The following is a 6000-nucleotide window of genomic DNA, read 5'->3' as shown; positions in this document are numbered from 1 at the left end:
ACGCTTTTTGGCATTGTTTTTAGTATGTTTTTAGTAGAATCAAGTCACTTTTAGGGATGTTTTCATTAGTTTTTATGTTAAATTCACATTTTTGGACTTTACTATGAGTTTGTGTGTTTTTCTGTGATTTCAGATATTTTCTGGCTGAAATTGAGGGACTTGAGCAAAAATCAGATTCAGAGGTTGAAGAAGGACTGCTGATGCTGCTGGATTCTGACCTCCCTGCACTCAAAATGGATTTTCTGGAGCTACAGAATTCAAAATGGTGCACTTCCAATTGCGTTGGAAATTAGACATCCAGGGCTTTCCAGAAATATATAATAGTCCATACTTTTCCCAAGTTTAGACGATGCAAACTGACGTTCAATGCCAGCTCTCTACCCAATTCTGGCGTCCAGCGCCAGAAACAAGTTGCAAAGTGGAGTTCAACGCCCAAACTGGCACAAAAGCTGGCGTTCAACTCCAAGAATGACCTCTCCACGTGTAGACTTCGAGCTCAGCCCAAGCAAACTCCAAGTGGGCCCCGGAAGTGGATTTATGCATCAATTACTTACTTCTGTAAACCCTAGTAGCTAGTTTATTATAAATAGGACTTTTTACTATTGTATGAGACATCCTGAGTTTTATCTTCGGATCATAGAAGTCTTGGTTACTCCGGTTCCCCTTTGGGGCCGAGACCAATGAACTCCTTTATTACTTATGTATTTTCAACGGTAGAGTTTCTGCACTCCATAGAGTAAGGTGTGGAGCTCTGCTGTTCCTCAAAGATTAATGCAAAGTACCACTATTTTCTATTCAATTCATCGTATTTCGCTTCTAAGATATTCATTCACACTTCAACCTGAATGTGATGAACGTGACAATCATCATCATTCCCTATGAACGCGTGCCTGACAACCACTTCCGTTCTACATTAGATTGAATATACGCTTATCTGAAATTCTCACCAATGATTTACATAAGTATTTCTATACTTCTTTTATTACTAAATTTCGAAAACTACATAACTATTTTATATCTGCCTGACTGAGATTTACAAGGTGACCATAGCTTGCTTCATACCAACAATCTCCGTGGGATTCGACCCTTACTCCCGTAAGGTATTACTTGGATGACCCAGTGCACTTGCTGGTTAGTTATGCGAAGTTGTGAAGATATGTAATAATTCACAACCTGAGTAACAATTTCGCATACCAGTGACTTCATCCGGACACCCTACATCATCCCTTTCCTGAGGATCCTGCACACCATCATCCTATATCTCCTGAGGACCACGTTGTTCCTCAGCCTGCCCCAGTTGAACAGCATGCACCTGAGTATCAACGCGAGCCTATTCATGAGTGGTGGAATCTTCCTCTAGCCGATTTTATCACCTTTGTCTGGTGCATAGACCAAAGAGAAGTCTGGACCTTCTAAGGAGACATTAGATCAGATAATTGTGCTTGGACCTTCATTCTTGATGGACGCGAGCAGACCCATGTTCTCAATCCACCCTGCACATTTGGATGTTAGTAGTGACATCATTATCTAAAGGGTTTCAAAGATTATAGAGATTTCTGACGGCAATGATGAGGATCCAGAGGAGGATATGGAGGTGATAGAGATCCTGTCTTCTGAAAATGATGATTGACCACGGACAGTTATGATGGGCAGCATATTTTGGAGCGTCTCCAGCTTAGCATAGACTTTTATGTTTTGTATCTCACTTTTGGTTAGATCCGTCGAGAGATTAGGGATTGTATAGCTTTGCTAGGCTAGTTCGGGTACCAGTTTAGAGGTTTCCTAAATGGACCAGGGTCTGGAGTGTTATATATGTATATGTATAAGTAAACCTAAGCTATATAAGATGGTACATTGAATGGTTTCCTTTTGTATGACTTTTCTGTATATAATGTATATTTTATATATATATCAAAACAAAAGGTGTATATCGCTAAATTCAGCCTATACCAACAACAATATGTAAGTAAATGCATAACAGGCAAAATATACATAATAAGTAATATTTATTTAGGAAGCAAGTTGGTAACACTCGGTTTTCAGTATGATCATGACATGCTGGAAATTGGGTCATTACAATTTGGTATCAGAGCAATTCTTCCTGTTAGATCTTGGGGAAATGGATTGAATCGTGCTTTATTACATTCTCTAAGTTGTGTCTCATGCATTTAGGATATCTTTATGATATGGATTGCATGACTGCCATTGTGTATTCATTTTAGAGACTATTCACACTTTACCTGAAATCTTAAGATTAATCACCTTAATATGGAATGTTGGGTGTGAACAGGATCTTGATGGCTGCACAGGGACAAGGACGTGGTAGGTGAGGTGAGAATTCAGGAGATATTCCGATGAGAGGCGTGGATGCTTTTATAGCTGCGGTAAATACCATGGCTGATGGCGTGTGTGAAACAACAACTGCTATTACCCGAGCAATTGATCGTTTAGAGGAAATGAATGGTGAATGTAATGGTGAGCGCAATGGAGATAACAATGGTTAAGGGAACACCTATGATGCTGGCCATTTTTCTGAAGCTGAATCCACCTATGTTTAAGGGAACACTTATTGTGACTGAAGCCGACAATTGGTTCAGTGGTATCGAGAAGTCGTCGTGAGTGCAACATGGGCCAAAAGGAAAACATGTGGAACTTGCGACATATATGCTAGAAGGAGAAGCTGAGCAATGGTGGCTTCGAGTACAGTGGTTGCTACAGCAGAATACTGGAGAGATTCTGGGATACTTTCAAGGTAGAATTCTACAAGAAGTACTTCCTGGATCAGTTCGTGATGCCAAAGAAATGGAACTGATGCAGTTGAGGCAGGCAAATATGTCGGTGTCAGAGTACACTTGAAAATTTAAAGATCTGTGCCGATTTTCCAAGATTTGTTAGGGAAATCCAAATGACTTTGAGGAATGGAAGTGTTTGGAGTTTGAAGGAGGACTTCGTGACGAGCTAATGCATTCATTAGTTCCATTGAAAAAACAAAATTTCACAGAGCTTATTAACAAGAGTCAATTGATGGAAGATTGCGAGAAGAAGATGGCAGTATCAAGAATGAGTCATCCAAGTTTAGCACCAAGGACATTTAACAATTTCAACTGGTATGCGGTACAAAAAAGGATGAATTTTAAGGCACTTGGAGTACTTGTGCGAGGGAATCAGCAAGTTAAGAACATCCCTATTCACTCTATTGTAGGGAATGACAATAGGTTAAGGTAGAATGCTGGCAAGTGACCTCAGTAGGTCTAAGTGGACATGACATTTAAGCAGTGTGATAAGAATCATCCTGATAGACCTTGTCAATTTGGAGCGATTGTCAGCTATAACTGCAGTGAACCGGGACATATGGTGAGGAATTGTCTAAAGAGGTTTGTTCAATAACCATTTAGAGCCCAACAGCAAAGACGATACTGTGTATTTCAGACTCCCTGATTCAAGGTTAGTGTTGTGTCAAGACTCACTTCTAAACTGTATTGTACGATTTGAGTGCGTCACATTCTTTTATTTCTTTAACTACTGCGCGTGAGTTAGGATTAATTTTCTCAAAACTAAATTTTGATTTGATTGTTCATACACCCACATCCCAAAATGCTTTGACTAGCCTAGTATGCCGACATGTAGAATTTGTCATAAACAGTAAAACATTTGCATATGACCTAGTGTGCTTGCCTTTACATGGTTTAGACATTATCTTAGGGTTGGATTGGTTATCCAAGAACCGTATTTTTTTGGACTATTTTGAGAAGACTGCTATCATTTTATCTAAAAATATACCTACTGAACCAGTGTTATCCTATGCTTTCTATTTAAATTTTGTAATTGCTACCTATAATGGGAGTAAGTGTCAGTAGTATATTCTGTTAACGGCTAGCTCAAACGGAAACGGATAAATTTTGGAATAGATCCGACTGGTGAAGTAATTTTCTGATATTTTATACTAGAGTTTTCTCCTCAGCGAGAGATAGAGTTTGACATTGATCTGATACCTAGAGTTGGACTGATCTCAATAGCACTTTATCGGATGTCACCATTGCCACTGAAGAAGCAGTTAGATGAGCTACTTAGGAAGAAGTTTGTTCGTCCAAGTGTGTCACCGTTGGGAGCTCCAATACTGTTGGAAAAGAAGAAGGATAGAAAAATGAGGTTGTGCATAGATTATTGACAGTTGAATAAGGTCATTATCAAGAATAAGTATCCACTTCCTCGGATAGACGATCTGATGGATCAATTGAAGGGCGCGTCAGTATTTTTGAAGATTGATTTGCGATAAGGTTATCACCAGATTCGGGTAAGAGGGGCAAATATAGCAAAGACTGCATTTAGGATCAGATATTGACATTATGACTATACAGTTATGTCTTTTGGATTGACGAATGCTCTAGCGGTATTTATAATTTTATGAACCATATCTTTTGTCCGTATCTAGATTGGTTTGTGGTAGCCTTTATAGACGACATTCTCATTTATTCTAAAATAGAAGAGGAATATGAAGAGCATCTGAGGAGTGTACTACAGATATTAAGGAAGCGAAAGTTGTATGCAAAGTTATCGAAGTGTGAGTTTTGGGCAACCGAAGTGGCATTTTTAGGACATGTGATTTGACAAGGAAGAATAGCAGTAGATCCTTCAAAGATTGAAGTGGTATTGCAGTGGAAGCAATTTATTAATATTACTGAAGTTTGGAGTTTTCTAGGGTTGGCTAGATACTACCGAAGTTTTATCAAAGGATTTTTGCAGATAGCTTTACGTTCGTCACGACTTACCTGTAAGGAAGTTCCATTTGAGTAGATAGAAAAATGTGAGAATATTTTTGATACTCTAAAAGAAAAGCTGATGAAAGCACCAGTTTTGACGTTGTCGGATCCACAAGAACCTTCCGAAGTGTATTGTGATGCTTCTTTTAAAGGTTTAGGATATATGTTAATGCAACATAGGAATGTGGTAGCTTATGCTTCACGACAGCTAATACCTCACAAGAAGAACTACCCAATGCATGAATTGGAATTAGCTGCAGTGGTTTTTGCAGTCAAGATATGGAGATATTATCTGTATGGAGTACAGTTTGAAGTTTTTTCTGATCACAAGAGTTTGAAATACATCTTTGATTAGAAATACCTCAACATGAGACAGAGGCAGTGGATGGAGTTCCTAAAGAATTATGAGTTTAAGTTGAGTTATCATCCTAGGAAGGCGAACGTAGTTGCGAACGCTGTAAGTCAGAAGAGTTTAAGTATTTCGTGGATGATGATAAAGGAAGAGGAGTTGATTTCGGTTTTTGAGAATCTAAATTTGGGAATGAAGGAGACGTCCGAAGGAGTTGTTATGGCCAATTTGTACCTGGCATCTGATTTCAAGACAGTTATTCAGAAAGCATAAGCTCATGATACAGAAATGTCAGCACTAATAACACGGCTAAAAGTAGGTCAGCTAGAGGAAATATACCAAGATTGAGAGGATTTGTGGAGATACAAAAGCAAAATTTGTGTACCTACTCAAGAAAATTTGCGGCAAAGAATTTTGATAGAAGCCCACCAGAGTAGATTTTATATGCATCCCGGTATAACTATGATGTACCAAGACCTGAAACGTGTGTTTTGGTGGCCAGCGTTGAAGAAGGATGTGGCTAAGTATGTTTTGAAGTGCCTAACCTGTCAGAAGATAAAAGTGGAACATAAAAAACCCTTAGGAACCTTACAACTTTTGGATATACCTCAGTGGAAATGAGAAAATATCACCAGAATTTCGTAACTGGGTTACCAAGAACATCGTCAGGACATGACGCTATTTGGGTAATAATGGACAGATTGACTAAGTCAGCATATTTCCTCCTGATACGAGTTGATTATACCTTGGAAAGACTTGCGTTGGTATATTCAAGGGACATTGCGATTGCATGAAGTACCTTCATCGATTGTTTCCGATTGAGACCCAATATTTATGTCTAGATTTTGGGGAGACTTTTGGAAAGCATTTGGAACAGAGCTACACATCAGT

The sequence above is a fragment of the Arachis ipaensis genome, chromosome B03 (genome assembly GCF_000816755.2).
Source record: "Arachis ipaensis cultivar K30076 chromosome B03, Araip1.1, whole genome shotgun sequence".
Lineage (NCBI taxonomy): Eukaryota > Viridiplantae > Streptophyta > Magnoliopsida > Fabales > Fabaceae > Arachis > Arachis ipaensis.
The sequence above is the reverse complement of the archived record's forward strand: the minus strand, read 5'-3'. Positions refer to the sequence as shown.